At 42.4% G+C, this 22,159-nt stretch overlaps 1 pseudogene; it reads right to left on the minus strand.

Moving 5' to 3' along the window:
* The window catches only part of LOC135519849 (F-actin-uncapping protein LRRC16A-like), a 106,835-nt pseudogene that overhangs the window by 11,014 nt on the left and 73,662 nt on the right, over window positions 1–22,159 (minus strand).

Genomic DNA, 22,159 nt, shown 5'->3' on the forward strand with positions numbered 1-22,159 from the left:
GGCTGAAAGAGCAAGAGGACAGGTAATTGTTCATAGTGTTGAGTCGTAACGCTGACTTCGAGTCCATCTTGGTGACCTTCTTGGAGAAGAACTCGTCCACCCCCTCATCAACCCTTCCATGCAGGCCGTTCTGCTCTCCGTCCTGAGACGTGGTGCTGCTGATTTGCTGTGAAGTACATAACACCATGACAAAACAGGGTTGTTAAAACAAAACACAGGGTTGTTATAACAACATGACAATACAAGGTTGTTATAACACCATGACAAAACAGGGTTGTTATAACATTATACCACTACAGGGTTGTTATAACACCATACCACCATACAGGGTTGTTATAACACCAGGGTTGTTATACACACAGACAGGGTTGTTATAACACAATACAGGGTTGTTATAACACCATACCACTACAGGGTTGTTATAACACAATACAGGGTTGTTATAACACCATACCACTACATGGTTGTTATAACACAATACAGGGTTGTTATAACACCATACCAGATAAACTTCTTCATAAAGTAAGAGAGGACTAGTTGTGTGTTTGAGAACAAGAGTAAAGGGTGTTTCTAAAATAAACACCATACTCACTCCAAAGGTTGTTACTCTGGGGTTGTTGTTCAACTAAATAACTGACATCTCCCAGGGTTACGGACTGTTGCTGTCCCGGTCATTTCCCCCACCAGTAACTCACAGCGGGATACTCACCGGTATCTTACGTTGTTACTGGGCTGTTATAACACCATACCACTACAGGGTCATCTTCTTGTTCCTGCGAGGCCGTAGTTTGGTGAAGTGCTGCAGCTTCTTGGCCTCGTCTGAGGGCAGTTCTCCCATGGCCCCTGACGGTCTCTTCTCTAACCTCGAGGGGGTAGGAGCAGGGGTGTTAGGTGCAGGAGGGTCCTCTGTGTGGATAGGAACATCTTCCAGGGCCTTGTCAAGGTCAAACTCCATCTCTACAAGGTCAGAGGTCACAGGTTATAGACAGGTCAGAGGATTACATACTGTACACGGTGAGAAACATTATGACAAAGTAAGCATTTTGCAGTTCATATGTATCATATTTAGTTAATTCATACGTTTGTTATCTTACTAGTAACACTTGTAATGAAACACATGACAAAACACATCTTTATAAATTAACAAAACTAGAAATAACACATTTCAGAAACAAACCACTAGGGTTGTTATAAACCAGCTTATAACCAAAACTAGAGGTATGTTATCTAAACTATACTCTCTGTCAGCTCTCTGACGGGTCAGCTGATCTGTCAACCTAAAACTAGAGGTTGTTATAAACAGGGCTCTAACTGACAGAACCACCAAAACTAAAACAGCTCTCTGTCAGAACCTAAAACATAAACCAGCTCTCTGTAAAACTACAGGTATGTTATCTAAACCATAGCACTCTGTCAGAACCTAAAACTAGAGGTTGTTATCAAACACTCATGTCACCTAAAACAGAGGTTGTTATAAACACCATCTGTCAGAACCTAAAACAGAGGTTGTTAAACAGCTGTCTGTCAGAACCTAAAACAGAGGTATGTTATCTAAACCAGCACCATGTCAGAACCTAAAACTAGAGGTATGTTATATAGGGTTGTCTGTCAGAACTATCTAAACAGCTCTCTGTCAGAACCCAAAACTAGAGGTATGTTATCTAAACCAGCTCTCTGTCAGAACCTAAAACTAGAGGTATGTTATCTAAACACCTCTGTCAGAACCTAAAACAGAGGTATGTTATAAACAGCCTCTGTCAGAACCTAAAACTAGAGGTATGTTATCTAAACAGCTCTCTGTCAGAACCTAAAACTAGGGTATGTTATCTAAACTAACCATGTCAGAACCTAAAACTAGAGGTATGTTATCTAAACTAGCATCTGTCAGAACAAAACAGAGGTTGTTATCTAAACCAGCTGTAACCTAAAACTAGAGGTATGTTATCTAAACCAGCTCTCTGTCAGAACCTAAAACTAGAGGTATGTTATCTAAACCAGCTCTCTGTCAGAACCTAAAACTAGAGGTATGTTATCTAAACTAGCACTCTGTCAGAACCTAAAACTAGAGGTATGTTATCTAAACTAGCACTAGAACCTAAAACTAGAGGTATGTTATCTAAACTAGCTCTCTGTCAGAACCTAAAACTAGAGGTATGTTATCTAAACTAGCCTCTCTGTCAGAACCTAAAACTAGAGGTATGTTATCTAAACTAGCTCTCTGTCAGAACCTAAAACTAGAGGTATGTTATCTAAACTAGCACTCTGTCAGAACCTAAAACTAGAGGTATGTTATCTAAACTAGCTCTCTGTCAGAACCTAAAACTAGAGGTATGTTATCTAAACTAGCACTCTGTCAGAACCTAAAACTAGAGGTATGTTATCTAAACCAGCTCTCTGTCAGAACCTAAAACCAGGGGTAGTTATCTAAACTAGGTTGTTATCTAAACCAGCTCTCTGTCAGAACCTAAAACTAGAGGTATGTTATCTAAACCAGCTCTCTGTCAGAACCTAAAACTAGAGGTATGTTATCTAAACCAGCTCTCTGTCAGAACCTAAAACTAGAGGTATGTTATCTAAACCATACCACTAAAACTTGTCAGAACCTAAAACTAGAGGTATGTTATCTAAACCAGCTCTCTGTCAGAACCTAAAACTAGAGGTATGTTATAAACCAGCTCTCTGTCAGAACCTAAAACTAGAGGTATGTTATAAAACTAGAGGTATGCTATCTAGAACCTAAAACCAGAGGTATGTTATAAACCAACTCTCTGTCAGAACCTAAAACTAGAGGTATGTTATAAACCAACTCTCTGTCATGAACCTAAAACTAGAGGTATGTTATAAACACTCTGTCAGAACCTAAAACAGAGGTATGTTATCTAAACTAGCTCTCTGTCAGAACCTAAAACTAGAGGTATGTTATCTAAACCAGCTCTCTGTCAGAACCTAAAACTAGAGGTATGTTATCTAAACCAGCTGTCTGTCAGAACCTAAAACTAGAGGTATGTTATCTAAACCAGCTCTCTGTCAGTTAAAACTAGAGGTATGTTATTTAAACTAGCTCTCTGTCAGAACCTAAAACGAGAGGTATGTTATCTAAACCAGCTGTCTGTCAGAACCTAAAACTAGAGGTATGTTATCTAGTTCATTATTTATCAGCTTCTAGTACAGGTAGTAGGAACACAACAACAATCTGTCATGGTCCACACGTCACAACGTTGATCTGATACTAGCGTTCTGCTTGGTCGAGGAGACTCACCGAAGGCACGAGAAACTGGACGGAGCATCCTACTGTGGATGCTTTTCCTCTTGGACTTGGGAGTCATCTGGAAAGAACACAGATATTTACGCATAAGAGACGCCATAACTACTATCATAAAACCTTCTGATACTCAGCCAGCCCTCTTACAGTAGACTGGGATGTCACTTTCAATCCACAAACACAAAACACACTTCACTGAGTGTAATGTGTCAATGCTGCACTTGAATTCAGGACATCATTTCAATACTAGTTTGTTAAAACATGAAGTGATCTTTATCTTGTTAGTTTTTTCCTAACGCCATTACCAAAACAAGTGTTATAAAACAAAACCAAAAATTAGGACAGACAACATAACTGTGTCCTGTTGCATCAAACCTCCAATATTAACAGGACAGAAACACTAACTAACACTAACAACAGGAGATGTGTCCTATACATTAATATTAACAGGACAGAACACTAACTAACACTAACTAACAGGAGATGTGTCCTATAACATCAATATTAACAGGACAGAACACTAACTAACACTAACTAACAGGGATGTGTCCTAACATCAATATTAACAGGACAGAACATAACAACACTAACTAACAGGGATGTTCCTGCTACATTAATATTAACAGGACAGAACATAACAACATGCTACACCAATATTAACAGGACAGAACACTAACTAACAGGGATGTGTCCTATAACACCATAACTAACAAGAGATGTGTCCTGCTACATCAATACAGGACAGAACACTAACTAACACTAACTAACAGGGATGTGTCCTGCACATCAATATTAACAGGACAGAACACTAACTAACAGGGATGTGTCCTATAATCAATATTAACATAACTAACAGTAGATGTGTCCTGCTTCATCAGGACAGAACACTAACTAACACTAACTAACAGGAGATGTGTCCTGCTAACATCAATATTAACAGGACAGAAACACTAACTAACAGGGATGTGTTATAACATCAATATTAACAGGACAGAAACTAACTAACACTAACTAACAGGAGATGTTATAACCCATGCATCAATATTAACAGGACAGAACATAACTAACATAACTACAGGGATGTTATAACACATCAATATTAACAGGACAGAACACTAACTAACAGGGTTGTCCCGCTAATCAATATTAACAGGACAGAACACTAACTAACAGGGATGTGTCCTATACATCAATATTAACAGGACAGAACACTAACTAACACTAACTAACAGGGTTATGTATAACCTGCTACATCAATATTAACAGGACAGAACACTAACTAACAGTAGATGTGTCCTATTCATCAATATTAACAGGACAGAACATAACAATAGGAGATGTGTCCTGCTACATAATATTAACAGGACAGAACACTAACTAACAGGAGATGTGTCCTATAATTAATATTAACAGGACAGAAACACTAACTAACAGGAGATTGTCCTGCTACATCAATATTAACAGGACAGAACACTAACTAACACTAACTAACAGGAGATGTGTCCTGCTACATCAATATTAACAGGACAGAACACTAACTAACAGGAGATGTGTCCTGCTTCATCAATATTAACAGGACAGAACACTAACTAACAAGAGATGTGTCCTGCTTCATCAATATTAACAGGACAGAACACTAACTAACAGGAGATGTGTCCTGCTACATCAATATTAACAGGACAGAACACTAACTAACACTAACTAACAGGAGATGTGTCCTGCTACATCAATATTAACAGGACAGAACACTAACTAACAGGAGATGTGTCCTGCTTCATCAATATTAACAGGACAGAACACTAACTAACACTAACTAACAGGAGATGTGTCCTGCTACATCAATATTAACAGGACAGAACACTAACTAACAGGAGATGTGTCCTGCTACATCAATATTAACAGGACAGAACACTAACTAACACTAACTAACAGGAGATGTGTCCTGCTACATCAATATTAACAGGACAGAACACTAACTAACAGGAGATGTGTCCTGCTGCATCAATATTAACAGGACAGAACACTAACTAACACTAACTAACAGGAGATGTGTCCTGCTACATCAATATTAACAGGACAGAACACTAACTAACAGGAGATGTGTCCTGCTACATCAATATTAACAGGACAGAACACTAACTAACAGGAGATGTGTCCTGCTTTATCAATATTAACAGGACAGAACACTAACTAACAAGAGATGTGTCCTGCTTCATTAATATTAACAGGACAGAACACTAACTAACACTAACTAACAGTAGATGTGTCCTGCTAAATCAATATTAACAGGACAGAACACTAACTAACTAGAGATGTGTCCTGCTAAATCAATATTAACAGGACAGAACACTAACTAACACTAACTAACAGGAGATGTGTCCTGCTAAATTAATATTAACAGGACAGAACACTAACTAACAGGAGATGTGTCCTGCTACATCAATATTAACAGGACAGAACACTAACTAACACTAACTAAAGGAGATGTGTCCTGCTCATCAATATTAACAGGACAGAACACTAACTAACACTAACTAACAGGATATGTGTCCTGCTAAATCAATATTAACAGGACAGAACACTAAAACACTAACTAACAGGATATGTGTCCTGCTACATCAATATTAACAGGACAGAACACTAAAACACTAACTAACAGGTATGTTCCTCTAAATCAATATTAACAGGACAGAACACTAACTAACACTAACTAACAGGAGATGTTATCTAAATCAATATTAACTGGACAGAACACTAAAACTAGAGATATGTTATCATCAATATTAACAGGACAGAACACTAACTAACAGGAGATGTGTCCTGTTATCAATATTAACAGGACAGAACACTAACTAAAACTAGATGTGTCCTGCTATCAATATTAACAGGACAGAACACTGTCTAACACTAACTAACAGGAGATGTGTCCTGCTATCATCAATATTAACAGGACAGAACACTAAAACTAGAGATGTTATCCTAAACATCAATATTAACTGTCAGAACACTAAAACAGGAGATGTGTCCTGTTATCAATATTAACAGGACAGAACACTAACTAACACTAACTAACAGAGATGTGTCCTGCTACATCAATATTAACAGGACAGAACACTAAAACAGGAGATGTGTCCTGCTAAATCAATATTAACAGGACAGAACACTAAAACTAGATGTGTCCTGTTATCAATATTAACAGGACAGAACACTAAAACAGGAGATGTGTCCTGCTACACCAATATTAACAGGACAGAACACTAACTAACAGAGATGTTATCTAAATCAATATTAACAGGACAGAACACTAAAACAGAGATGTTCCTCTACATCAATATTAACAGGACAGAACACTAACTAACACTAACTAACCCCCCTAAATGACATTTCACATCCCCAGCTCTTTCCACACTGAAAGAGAGGTTTTAAAAATCATAAGAGACAAGGTGAAACAATCATAAAGCTTTGTGCTATGGATGTGATACACTTGGCCAGCTCTTTATTAACTGGAGAGAAAGAGAAGGAGAAAGAGAGAGTCCAGAGAGAGCCAGAGAGAGAGAGAGAGCTAGAGAGAGCCAGAGAGAGAGAGAAAGAGCCAGAGAGAGACTATAGAGACGAAAGAGCAGAAAGAGAGTGGATGCTATTCCTCTTGGACTATAGAGAGTCATCTGGAAAGAACACAGAGATTTACGCCAGAAAGAGAGAGCCAGAGACTACCAGATCAAAACCAGAGAGATACCAGAGAGCCAGACAGTAGACTGGAGATGTCACTTTATTTCACAAATATATTATATACACTTACTTGCTTTGGCAATGTTAACATATGTTTCAATGCCAATAAAGCCCTTGAATTCAGAATTGAATTGAGATAGAGCTAGTTTGAGAAAAGATGAAGTGAGAGATCTTGAGAGAGAGCCAGAGAGAGAGAGAGTTACCAAAAGAGAGCCAGTTAGAAAAGAAAAGCCAGAGAAATTAACAGAGCTAGACAGAGCCAAAGAGAGAGTGTCCTGAGAGATCAGAGAGAGAGCCTCCAGATTGCAGAGCCAGAGAAAAGAACCAGAGAGAGAGATGTGTCCTGAGAGATCAATATTAACAGGACAGAACACTAAGAACACTAACTAACAGAGAGATGAGTCCTGCCAGAATATTAACAGGACAGAACACTAACTAACACTAACTAGACAGAGAGATGAAAGTCCAGCTAGATCAATATTAACAGAGCCAGAACACTAACTAACACTAACTAACAGAGAGATGTGTCCTGAGAGATCCAGATAGAGAACAGAGACAGAACACTAGAAAAGCCAGAGAGATGTGTCCAGCTACATCAATATTAACAGGACAGAACACTAACTAACACTAACTAACTAGAGAGATGCCAGAGAGATCAATATTAAGAGCCAGAGACAGAGAAAGAACAGAGAGAGAGAAAGAGCCAGGAGATGTGTCCTGCTAGATCTAGAGAGAGCCAGAGAGGAGAAAGACCAGAGAGAGAAGAGCTAGAGATGTGTCCAGAGAGAGATCTATTAAGAGCAGAGACAGAACACTAACTAGAGAGAGATGAGTCCTAGAGAGAGCCAATATTAACCAGAGACAGAACCAGAGAACTAGAGAGGAGATGTGTCCAGAGAGATCAATAGCCAGGACAGAACACTAACTAACAGAGAGATGTTATCCTTGGTTACATCAATATTAATCTGAGCCCTTGGTCACAAAACACTAACTAATCAGTATCTGTGATACAATAAGATGTGTCCTGCCCAGCATAAACATAACCCTATCAGATATATATCACAAATACACTATCAACACAATCATCTATGGATGTTTCCTGACAATACCAGAGAGGGAGATTTGAACAGTGAGTGAACTGAAGACAACAGTATTTCAGGTGATTGTGACAGTGTGAGTGACATCATGACCAGGTGGTGTTCCAGCAGTGTGGAATGATGCAATGAGGAGATGTGGCCTGTTGCATCAGGAGTTAACAGGCAAAACTTGTTCATCACACTATATGACATCAAGATGTGTCAGGCCCCATGTCAATATTAACAGGACAGAACCCAGTGTCACTAACTACATGCGAGTGTCCTGTGTCATCAATATTAACAGGCCCCAGTGTCCTATCTAACAGCGTCAGGCCCCAGTGTCCTGCTACATCAATATTAACAGGACCCAGAACCTATCTAACTAACGTAACAGGCCCCAGTGTCCTGCTACATCAATATTAACAGGACAGAACAGTGTCCTAACACTAACGTAACAGGCCCCATGTGTCCTGCTGCATCAAGTGTCCTAACAGGACAGAACCCAGTGTCTAACACTAACGTAACAGGCCCCAGATGTCCTCCTGCGTAGGCCCCAGTGTCCTATCTACTGCGTCAGGCCCCAGTGTCCTATCTACTGCGTCAGGCCCCAGTGTCCTATCTACTAACAGGCCCCAGTGTCCTGCTACATCAATATTAACAGGCCCACTAGTGTCACTAACTAACAGGAGATGGCCCCAGTGTCCATCAATACTGCGTCAGGCCCCAGTGTCACTAACTAACACTAACTAACAGGAGATGTGTCCTGCGTACCCCATGTCCTATTAACAGGACAGAACCCTAACTAACACTAACTAACAGGCCCCAGTGTCCTCCTGCGTCAGGCCCCAGTGTCAATATTAACAGGACAGAACACTAACTAACACTAACGTCAGGCCCCAGATGTGTCCTGCTCAGGCATCAATATTAACAGGACAGAACACTAACTACACTCAGGCCCCAGTGATGTGTCCTGCTGCATCAATATTAACAGGACAGAACCCAGTGTCCTAACACTAACTAACAAGAGATGTGTCCTGCTATCTAACATCAGATCAGGCCCCAGTGTCCTATCACTGCGTAACAGGCCCCATGTGTCCTGCTGCATCAATATTAACAGGACAGAACACAACTGTCCTACTAACTAACGTCAGGTCCCAGTGTCATCAATATTAACAGGCCCCAGAACACTAACTAACACTAGAGATGTGTCCTGCTGTCATCAATATTAACAGGCCCCAGAACACTAACTAACAGGAGATGTGTCCTGCTCATCAATATTAACAGGACCCAGTGTCACTAACTAACAGGAGATGTGTCCTGCTACATCAATATTAACAGGACAGAACACTGTAACACTAACTAACAGGAGATGTGTCCTGTGTCATCAATATTAACAGGACAGAACACTAACTAACACTAACTAACAGGCCCCAGATGTCCTATCCTGCATCAGGCCCCATCAATATTAACAGGACAGAACACAGTGTCCTAACACTGCGTCAGGAGAGTGTCCTATCACTGCGTCAGGCCCCAGTGTCCTTCACAGCGTCAGGCCCCAGTGTCCTATCTACTAACGTCAGGCCCCAGTGTCCTATCCTGCGTCAGGCCCCATCAATATTAACAGGACAGAACACTGTCTAACTACTAACTAACAGGAGATGTGTCCTGCTACATCAATATTAACCCAGTGACAGAACACTAACAACACCTAACTAACAGGAGATGTGTCCTGCTACATCAATATTAACAGGACAGAACACTAACTAACACTAACTAACAGGAGATGTGTCCTGCTATCAATATTAACAGGACAGAACACTAACTGCACAACCCCAGTGTCCTAGATGTGTCAGGCCCCATGTCCTATTAACAGGACAGAACACTAACTAACACTGCGTCAGGCCCCAGTGTCCTGCTACATCAATATTAACAGGCCAGAACACTAACTAACACTAACTAACAGGCCCCATGTGTCCTGCTACATCAATATTAACAGGACCCAGTGTCCTATCTACACTAGGCCCCAGTGTCTAACAACTAACACTAACTAACACTAACTGAGATGTGTCCTGCTACATTCCTATTAACAGGACAGAACACTAACTAACAGGAGATGTGTCCTGCTACATCAATATTAACAGGCCAGAACATCTAACTAACAGTAGAGTGTCCTGCTTCATCAATATTAACAGGCCAGAACACTAACTAACAGGAGATGTGTCCCGCTACATCAATATTAACAGGACAGAACACTAACTAACACTGTAGATGTGTCCCGCTTCATCAATATTAACAGGACAGAACATTAACTAACTGGAGATGTGTCCCAGTGTCCATCAATATTAACAGGACAGAACACTAACTACTGAACTAACCCCCGCTGTTACATTTCACATCCCCCAGTGTTTCCACACTGAAAGAGTGTTTAAAAATCATAAAAGACAAGGTTGAAACAATCGTAGGCCCCAGTGTCCTATCTACTGTGTCAGGCCCCAGTGTCCTTCTAAACTTTTGTGCAGGAAAGAGTGTCCTATCTAGAGAGAGGCCCCAGAGTCCTATCTGACCGCGAGGCCCCAGAGCTATAGAGAGATAAGGCCCCAGTGTCCAGAGAGCGAGAGGCCCCACTGTCCTATAAGAGAGAGAAAGTGTCCTATATACTATAGAGGAGAGTGTCCTGTCTAGAGAGAGAGAGAGAGCAGAGTCCTATCTGACCGCCAGGCCCCAGTGAGCCAGAGTGAGAGAGGCCCCAGTGTCCTAGACTGCGAGGCCCCAGTGTCCTATCTAGAGAGAGCCCCAGTGTCCTAGAGCTAGAGAGAGCCAGAGAGTCCTAGGGAGACTGCGAGAGGAGTGTTCAGAGAGAGGAGAGCCAGTGTCCTATCGAGAGTGAGGCTCTTGTGTCCAGTACCATCCAGATCTCCTTGTTATTGCATCTTTTAGGATGTCCTGACTGCGTCAGGCCCCGTGTCCTATCTATCTGTGATACCCCAAGTGTCTGTTCCCCATCACCCCCAGCATAAACATAACCCTATCAGATATATATCACAAATACACTATCAACACAATCATCTATGGATGTTTCCATGACAATACCAGAGAGGGAGATTTGACACAGTGAGTGAACTGAAGACAACAGTATTTCAGGTGACATTGTGACACTGTGAGTGACATCATGACCAGGTGGTGTTCCAGCAGTGTGGAATGATGCAATGAGGGGAGGCCCCAGTGTCCATCAGGAGTTAGACAGGCAAATACTTGTTCATCACAAGATATGACATCAAACTGTGTCAGGCCCCAGTGTCCTGTCTACTGCGTCAGGCCCCAGTGTTCTACTGCGTATCTACTGCGTCAGGCCCCAGTGTCCTATCTACTGCGTCAGGCCCCACTGTCCTATCTGACCGCGTCAGGCCCCACTGTCCTATCTGACCGCGTCAGGCCCCAGTGTCCTATCTGACCGCGTCAGGCCCCACTGTCCTATCTGACTGCGTCAGGCCCCACTGTCCTATCTGACCCCAGCGTCAGGCCCCAGTGTCCTATCTTACTGCTTCAGGCCCCAGCTGTCCTATCTACTGCGTCAGGCCCCACTGTCCTATCTGACCGCGTCAGGCCCCAGTGTCCTATCTGACTGCTTCAGGCCCCACTGTCCTATCTACTGCGTCAGGCCCCACTGTTCTATCTTACTGCTTCAGGCCCCAGTGTCCTATCTTACTGCGTCAGGCCCCAGTGTTCTATCTACTGTGTCAGGCCCCACTGTTCTATCTTACTGCGTCAGGCCCCAGTGTTCTATCTTACTGCGTCAGGCCCCACTGTTCTATCTTACTGCTTCAGGCCCCAGTGTCCTATCTACTGCGTCAGGCCCCACTGTCCTATCTACTGCGTCAGGCCCCACTGTCTATCTACTGCGTCAGGCCCCACTGTCCTATCTACTGCGTCAGGCCCCACTGTCCTATCTACTGCGTCAGGCCCCACTGTCCTATCTACTGCGTCAGGCCCCACTGTCCTATCTACTGCGTCAGGCCCCGCTGTCCTATCTACTGCGTCAGGCCCCACTGTTCTATCTTACTGCTTCAGGCCCCACTGTCCTATCTGACTGCGTCAGGCCCCGCTGTCCTATCTACTGCGTCAGGCCCCACTGTTCTATCTTACTGCTTCAGGCCCCGTGTCCTATCTACTGCGTCAGGCCCCACTGTTCTATCTTACTGCTTCAGGCCCCACTGTCCTATCTGACTGCGTCAGGCCCCACTGTCCTATCTCACTGCGTCAGGCCCCACTGTCCTATCTACTGCGTCAGGCCCCACTGTCCTATCTACTGCGTCAGGCCCCAGTGTCCTATCTACTGCGTCAGGCCCCAGTGTCCTATCTACTGCGTCAGGCCCCACTGTTCTATCTTACTGCTTCAGGCCCCACTGTTCTATCTGACTGCGTCAGGCCCCACTGTTCTATCTTACTGCGTCGGGCCCCACTGTTCTATCTACTGCGTCAGGCCCCACTGTTCTATCTTACTGCGTCAGGCCCCACTGTTCTATCTTACTGCGTCAGGCCCACTGTTCTATCTTACTGCGTCAGGCCCCACTGTTCTATCTTACTGCTTCAGGCCCCACGCTCACCATCTAACAGATAAAAACTGTTGTGGCTTGTTCAAAATATGCTTTTCATCAAATTCTGTTTGTGCCAACAGAGTTTTTCATCTCTTGAAGAGATTAAAATGGCCTCAATCTCTAACCGGACCGGATCTGAACCATCAGATCCAACTCAGTAGTCAGTTCACGTTGGGCCAGGCTGGGCAGAGAGGGAGGCAAGGGAGGGAGAGAGGCAGGGGAGGAAGGGAAGAGGAAGAGTGGAGGAGGGGAGGGCTAGTGTCTGTCAGGCCAGTTTCCCCTCAGGGCTGCCACATTCTGATGGCTCAGATAAAATGAGAGAGAGAGAGAGAGAGAGAGAGAGAGAGAGAGAGAGAGAGAGAGAGAGAGAGGGAGAGAGAGGGGGAGAGGGAGAGAGAGAGGGAAAGAGAGGGGGAGAGGGAGAGGAGGACTGAACAAGGATGGTCTTTGTGTTACTGTACCAGCTAGTGAGTGGACGGACGGACGGACGGACGGACAGACAGACAGACACAGAACAGGGTGGGTGAGAGAAAGAGTGAAAAATAGTGAGAGAGAGAGTCGAGAGTTACTTACACTGGTGCAGCAAAGAGTCTCCATGATGCAAAGGTTGAACGAGGAGGGAAGGAAGGAAGGAGAGAGAAAGAGAGCAGAAAAGAAGAAAAGAGAGAAGATAAAGGCTCAATGAATTCAGAAACATGAAAATGAAAAGACACTGGAGAGAGAGAGAACTCTATAGGTAGATCATTGAGAGAGAGGGAGAGAGAACTCTATAGGTAGATCATTGAGAGAGAGAGAACTCTATAGGTAGATCATTGAGAGAGAGGGAGAGAGAACTCTATAGGTAGATCATTGAGAGAGAGGTAGATCATTGAGAGAGAGAGAGAGAGGGAGAGAGACACCCTAATTGACAACCAAACAAACCAAAACAAAGAAAGTCTTCTCATGCTTTGGATTTCAGATCATTGAGAGAGATGGAAAGGGTGAGAAAACTCTCATAAAATATGATCATTGAGAGAGAAAAAACACACATTTCTTCACACAGGTAGACAGGGATGCAGCTTGAGAGAACATATATAGAACTGGCGCGACTAGAAAAGTCTGCAGCACCCGGACCCTACTAGAATCTGAAGAAATGTCTCTATAGGTAGATCATTGAGGAGGGCCTACAGCAGCACCTAGATCTTAACTCTATAGGTAGATCATTAATGAGAAAAAGGTCCAGTCACCAGAACAAATACAAATTCCATCTAGACATTTGAGAGAGAAAAAAACTCTATAGGTAAACATCAGACAGGTAACTTCCATTGAGACGATCTGAGAGACAAGGCAAGAAGGGCATTCTATGCCATCAAAAGAACATAAATTTCAACATATAGGTAGATCATTGAATCAGTCATAGAGCCCATTGATGGTTGTGAGAGGGGTCCGAGAACCAAGACTTTACAAAATGGGACAAACATTAAATTGAGACTCTGAGAGAATTCTGCAAAAATATCCTCCGTGGTAGATCACCAAATAGTGCATGCAGAGAGAATTAGAGATACCCACTAATTATCAAAATCAGAAAAGAGCTGTTAAATTCTATAACCACCTAAAAGGAAGATCAAACCTTACAACAAAGCCATCACCTACAGAGAGATGAACCTGGAGAAGAGTCCCCTAGAGAACTGGTCCTAGGTAGATCATTGAGAGCCCCATGACAGCAGCACAATTAGAGAGAAAACAAAAAGATAATTACTTGACACACTGGAAAGAATTAACAAAAAAACAGAGCAAACTAGAATGCTATTTGACACAGAGAGTACACAGCGGCAGAATACCTGACCACTGTGACTGACCCAAAATTAAGAAAGCTTTGACTAGACAGACTCAGCGAGAAGCTTGCTATTGGTAGATCATTGAGAGGCAGACATGGCTCTCAAGAGAAGACAGGCTATGTGCTCACTGCCCACAAAATGAGGTGGAAAGAACTTCCTAACCTCCTGGTAGATCATTTAGAAGACATATTTCCCTCAGATTACACAGATCCACAAAGAATTCGAAAACAAATCCAATTTTGAAAAAACTCTATAGGTAGATCATTGCCATCAGAGCAGCAAGATTTGACCTGTTGCCACGAGAAAAGGGCAACCAGTGAAGAACACGCACCATTGTAAATACAACACATATCTCTTATTTATTTTATCTTGGTAGATTTGCATTGAAAAACACTGATATATATATATAATATGACATTTGTAATGTCTTTATTGGAAACTTCTGTATGTGTGATGTCTACTGTTAATTTTTATTGTTTAACTCTATATATAGATCATTGCTTTGGCAGTTAACACATGATGCCAATAAAGAGAAATTGAATTGAATTGAGAGAGAGAACTCTATAGGTAGATCATTGAGAGAGAGAGAGAGAAGAGAGAGAGAACTCTATAGGTAGATCATTAAGAGAGAGAGAGAGAGAGAGAAGGAGAGAGAGAACTCTATAGGTAGATCATTGAGAGAGAGAGAAGAGGGAGGGAGAGAGAGAACTCTATAGGTAGATCATTAAGAGAGAGAGATAACTCTATAGGTAGATCATTGAGAGAGAGAGAGAAACTCTATAGGTAGATTATTAAGAGAGAGAGATAACTCTATAGGTAGATCATTAAGAGAGAGAGAGAACTCTATAGGTAGATCATTAGAGAGAGAGAGAGAGAGAGAGAGAGAGAGAACTAGAGGGGATTCTATAGGTAGATCATTAGAGAGAGAGAGAGAGAGAGAGAGAGAGAACTCTATAGGTAGATCATTAGAGAGAGAGAGAGAGAGAGGGAACTCTATAGGTAGATCATTAGAGAGAGAGAGAGAGAGGGAAACTCTATAGGTAGATCATTAGAGAGAGAGAGAGAGAGAGAGAGAGAGAGTGAGAACTCTATAGGTAGATCATTAGAGAGAGAGAGAGAGTGAGAACTCTATAGGTAGATCATTATAGAGAGAGAGAGAGAGAGAGAACTCTATAGGTAGATCATTAGAGAGAGAGAGAGAGAGAGAGAGAGAGAGAGAGAGAGAGAACTCAAGGCTGGAAGGTTAAAGCCTCTTCAGGTAAACAATGAGATGGAATCAACTTGAAATCCTTTGGGACATTAACCCAGAGCCATGTAAATGGCTGTGGTTTAACCTTTTAGGACAACAACCACCAGATCATATCAACCGGGAGAAAAACACATCCCATGTGAGTGGTAGGGTTGTATTCATTAGTGTTTACCAAAGCAAAACGTTTCAAAACATTGTGCAACGAAAATGTAAAAACAAGTGTTTTTTATTGGACAAATTCAGAGAAAATCCTTCCGTTTCAAGATGTTGTCTATGGTTTTCGTGCCGAGTGAATAAGACAAAGGCCTCTCTGTGAGTGTTTGACTGATGTACGCCGCTACAAAGACGGGAAGTAATGCTGCTCTTAATGAGATTAATTTAGACAGGAAACACAGACGGCCTTGATGAAAGGACTTAATTAATACACTACTTAGGGAGGGAGGGAAGGGTGGGAAGGGAGGGAGGATGGGAGAGAGGGGAGGGAGGGGGAAGGAGGGGAGGGAAGGAGGGAGGATGGGAGAGAGGGAGGGAGGGAAGGAGGGAGGAGGGAGAGGAGGGAGGGAAGGGAGAGAAGATGGGGAGGAGAGAGGATGGGAGGGAGGGAGGGAGGGGGAGGAGAGGGAAGGAGAGAGGATGGGATGGGAGGGAGGGAGGGAGGGAAGGGAGGGAGAGGGGAGGGAAGGAGAGAGGATGGGAGGGAGGAGGGAGGAGGGAGGGAAGGGAGAGAGGGAGGGAGAGAGGATGGGAAGGAGAGAGGATGGGAGGGAGGGAGGGAGGATGGGAGAGAGGGAGGGAGGGAAGGAGAGAGGATGGGAGGGATGGAGGAGGGAGGGAGGAGAGAGAGGGGGAGGGAGGGAGGATGGGAGAGAGGGAGGGAGGGAAGGAGGGAGGGAAGGAGAGAGGATGGGAGTGAGGGAGGGAGGAGGGAGGGAAGGAGGGAGAGAGGGAGGGAAGGAGAGGGATGGGAGGGATGGAGGGAGGAGGGAGGGAGAGGAGGGATAGAGGGAGAGAGGGAGGGAGGGAGAGAATATGGGAGGGTGGGAGGGAAGGACTAGAGAGGGATAGGTCTTCTCCTGTCCAAACCTGGAATGGATGAAGGAACCCCATCTCTGTAATGGGAGTAATCCAACCCCATCTCTTTAATGGCTGTGTAATCCAACCCCATCTCTTTAATGGCTGTGTAATCCAACCCCATCTCTTTAATGGCTGTTAATCCAACCCCATCTCTGTAATGGCTGTAATACAACCCCATCTCTGTATAGGTCTGTCCTAATCCAACCCCATCTGTAATGGATGTGTAATCCAACCCCATCTCTTTAATGGCTGTGTAATCCAACCCCATCTCTGTAATGGCTGTGTAATCCAACCCCATCTCTTTAATGGCTGTGTAATCCAACCCCATCTCTGTAATGGCTGTGTAATCCAACCCCATCTCTGTAATGGCTGTGTAATCCAACCCCATCTCTGTAATGGTTGTGTAATCCAACCGCATCTCTTTAATGGCTGTGTAATCCAACCCTATCTCTTTAATGGCTGTGTAAACAACAGCAGACACACCAAGCACAGCCAGAACTAAATATAGAATACATGCAGTCAGTCAACTAGCCTGGACTAAACCTGTCTGTTTAAAACAATAGGATGAGGGTCAGTAGCCAATAAGACAATAGGATGAATCCCTTAGAACCATCCTACCACAATGAATCAACCTCCCTATCCTACCATCCTACCACAATGTATTAACCTCCCTATCCTACCATCCTACCACAATGAATCAACATCCCTATCCTACCACCCTACCACAATGAATCAACCTCCCTATCCTACCATCCTACCACAATGTATTAACCTCCCTATCCTACCATCCTACCACAATGAATCAACCTCCCTATCCTACCACCCTACCACAATGAATCAACCTCCCAATCCTACCATCCTACCACAATGAATCAACCTCCCTATCCTACCATCCTACCACAATGAATCAACCTCCCTATCCTACCATCCTACCACAATGACTCAACCTCCCTATCTTACCATCCTACCACAATGAATCAACCTCCCTACAGTATCTTACCATAATGAATCAACCTCCCTACAGTATCTTACCATAATGAATCAACCTCCCTACAGTATCTTACCATCCTACCACAATGAATCAACCTCCCTACAGTATCTTACCACAATGAATCAACCTCCCTACAGTATCTTACCATAATGAATCAACCTCCCTACAGTATCTTACCATAATGAATCAACCTCCTACAGTATCTTACCATAATGAATCAACCTCCCTACAGTATCTTACCATAATGAATCAACCTCCCTACAGTATCTTACCATCCTACCATGAATCAACCTCCCTACAGTATCTTACCATCTTACCATAATGAATCAACCTCCCTACAGTATCTTACCATAATGAATCAACCTCCCTACTGTATCTTACCATCCTATAATGAATCAACCTCCCTACAGTATCACCATAATGAATCAACCTCCCTACTGTATCTTACCATCTTACCATAATGAATCAACCTCCCTACAGTATCCTACCATAATGAATCAACCTCCCTATCTTACCATAATGAATCAACCTCTTACCCATAATGAATCAACCTCCTTACCATATCAACCTCCCTATCCTACTATTTTACCATGGCCAGTTGGCACAGCATGAGGAACTGCTAATTCATTACAGTTCGATAGAACCAGGTAACCTTAATGGTAGATTAAGGATTTTGGCCTTTCAGGACAATAACCAGACATGAGCCAAGGTTAGCTCATCTCCCTGTAACACTCAGTCTGAGATTAGACATGTCTGGAACCCCAAATGAGTGAGGAACTGTTACGGATACAGTTATCCTGTGTGTGTGTGTATCCTGTGTGTGTGTTTCTTTTCTCTCCTCCTCCCCTCACAGGTGAAAATCATCACTCCCCAATCAGTCAACAATCAATCATCAATCAGAAGACACACCTCCTCCTATGTCCTGACCTATCACAGTTCCTTTCCCATGTTTTAAAAACCCCATCATTTGTTTGTTCTGAGCCCAGCTCAGCTGAGCTCAATCTCTCTGTAAATGCCATGTCTGTAGGTCTCTGTGTTTCACTCTCGCTTTGTGTCTTAACCTCTCTTTTGTTTAAGCACCTCATAGCACTTTGTCATCACCTGTGAGTATTGTTTTTGGTTATGGTGTTTGTGTTACGAGTCTCATTACCATCCCCCCTAGACTGTCGGGCCAAAAGGGATTCGTAACAGGAACCCACGACAAGGAGACAGAATGAACAGGATCCTGGCCCTCACACAAAACACAGGGTCGTGTAGTGTAGTGTACCATGCATGTCTCCAGGTCCTCCAGCCTTTCTGCCTCATTCAGCTCCGTGGTGGCCCGTTTAGGAGCCCTCTCCTCGGGTACGTCCAGGTCCACAGACTCCCGCTGGACCAGAGGACGCTCCTTCCTCACCAGGTGGTCAGCCTAGGGGGGAGCAAGACATAATGACTATTACACTACTGTTACTATGGTCACTATTACTGTTACTATAGTAACTATTACTATGTTCACTATTACTGTTACTATGGTCACTATTACTGTTACTACAGTCACTATTACTGTTACTATAGTAACTATTACTATGTTCACTATTACTGTTACTACGGTCACTATTACTGTTACTATAGTAACTATTACTATGGTCACTATTACTGTTACTATAGTAACTATTACTATTACTGTGTCACTATTACTGTTACCATAGTCACTATTACTGTTACTATAGTAACTATTACTATGTTCACTATTACTGTTACTATGGTCACTATTACTGTTACCACTGTCACTATTACTGTTACTATAGTAACTATTACTATGTTCACTATTACTGTTACTATGGTCACTATTACTGTTACTACAGTCACTATTACTGTTACCATAGTCACTATTACCTGTTACCATAGTCACTATTACTGTTACTATAGTACCTATTACTGTTACTATAGTAACTATTACTATGTTCACTATTACTGTTACCATAGTCACTATTACTGTTACCACAGTCACTATTACTATAGTAACTATTACTATGTTCACTATTACTGTTACCATAGTCACTATTACTGTTACTATAGTAACTATCACTATGTTCACTATTACTGTTACCATAGTCACTATTACTGTTGCCATAGTCACTATTACCATAGTCACTATTACTGTTACCATAGTCACTATTACTGTTACCATAGTCACTATTACTGTTACCATAGTCACTATTACTGTTACCATAGTCACTATTACTATGTTCACTATTACTGTTACCATAGTCACTATTACTGTTACCACAGTCACTATTACTGTTACTATAGTAACTATTACTATGTTCACTATTACTGTTACCATAGTCACTATTACTGTTACCATAGTCACTATTACTGTTACCATAGTCACTATTACTATGTTCACTATTACTGTTACCATAGTCACTATTACTGTTACTATAGTCACTATTACTGTTACTATAGTCACTATTACTGTTACTATGTTCACAAATACTGTTACTATGTTCACTATTACTGTTACTATGGTCACTATTACTGTTACTATAGTCACTATTGCTGTTACTATAGTCACTATTACTGTTACTATGGTCACTATTACTGTTGCTATAGTCACTATTACTATGTTCACTATTACTGTTACTATGTTCACTATTACTGTTACTATGCTCACTATTACTGTTACTATAGTCACAAATACTATTCCTATAGTCACAATTACTGTTACTATTTTCACTATTGCTGTTACTATGGTCACTATTACTGTTACTATGGCCACTCTTACTGTTACTATAGTCACTATTACTATGTTCACTATTACTGTTACTATAGGCACTATAACTGTTACTATGGTCACTATTACTGTTACTATGGTCACTATTACTGTTACTATGGTAACTATTACTGTTACTATGGTCATGTATTTCTGCTACTATGTTCACTATTACTGTTACTATGGTCACTGTTACTATGGTAACTGTTACTGTTACTATGGTCACTATTACTGTTACTATGGCCACTCTTACTGTTACTATAGTCACTATTACAATGTTCACTATTACTGTTACTATAGGCACTATAACTGTTACTATGGTCACTATTACTGTTACTATGGTCACTATTACTGTTACTATGGTCACTATTACTGTTACTATGGTCACTATTACTGTTACTATGTTCACTATTACTGTTACTATGGTCAGTATTACTGCTACTATGTTCACTATTACTGTTACTATGGTCACTGTTACTGTTACTATGGTCACTGTTACTATGGTCACTATTACTGTTACTATGGTCACTGTTACTATGGTCACTATTACTGTTACTATGGTCACTATTACTGTGTATTATTATATATGACCTATAATATGGTGAACCAGTGACTGACTCAGGATGAATCATAGAATTCATGTTAGAATTTCACAGAATATTCATGGTCAGTATTACTAATGTGTTGTCATGGTTACCATGAGTAGTGATGTGTTGTCATGGTTACCATGAGTAGTGATGTGTTGCCATGGTTGCCATGAGTAGTGATGTGTTGCCATGGTTCCCGTGAGTAGTGATGTGTAGTCATGTTATCATGAGCAGTGATGTGTTGTCACATTGCCATGAGTAGTGATGTGTTGTCATGGTACTATGAGCAGTGATGTGTTGTCATGGCTACCATGGTTATTGTTATGTTGCCATGGTTACCGCGAGTAGTGATGTGTTGCCATGTTATGATGCGTGGCGACACGGTGTCATGGTTACCATGCGTAGTGGTGTGTTGCCATGGTTACCATGAGTGTTGTCGTGTTGTCATGGTTACCATGAGTAGTGATTGCACTGTATCTCCAGGCATGATTAAGACTCACCAGTGTGTGCTGAGAGCCAGACAGGGCTTCTAGGATCTCATCTACGATACGGTCTGAGAGGAAGGAAGCCAGGCTCAGCTTTACCTCACTAGGAGAGAAACAGAGAGAGGAAGAGGAGAAAACAGAGGGATGAAGAGAAGAAAAAACATAGGGTTGAAGGAGAGAAACATGGATGAAGAGGAGAGGAGAGAAACAGATTGATGAAGAGGAGAGAAACAGATTGATGAAGAGGAGAGAAACAGGGATGAAGAGGAAAGAAACAGATTGATGAAGAGGAGAGAAACAGGGATGAAGAGGAAAGAAACAGATTGATGAAGAGGAGAGAAACAGAGGGATGAAGTCAGAAAGAGGAGAGAGGCTTCATTCATTCCCACTTCACAGGGTCAACACTGAGGCAAGGCTGTGTGGGCCATCAGACCAGCAGGCTGTGAACAACCCTGTGGCGTTCTAAATGACAGTGTGAATCTACACCAGAAGGATAGACACCTGCACACTGTCCAACTACAGGACCAAGAAGTGGGAAT

This window comes from Oncorhynchus masou, chromosome 29, assembly GCF_036934945.1.
Source record: "Oncorhynchus masou masou isolate Uvic2021 chromosome 29, UVic_Omas_1.1, whole genome shotgun sequence".
Lineage (NCBI taxonomy): Eukaryota > Metazoa > Chordata > Actinopteri > Salmoniformes > Salmonidae > Oncorhynchus > Oncorhynchus masou.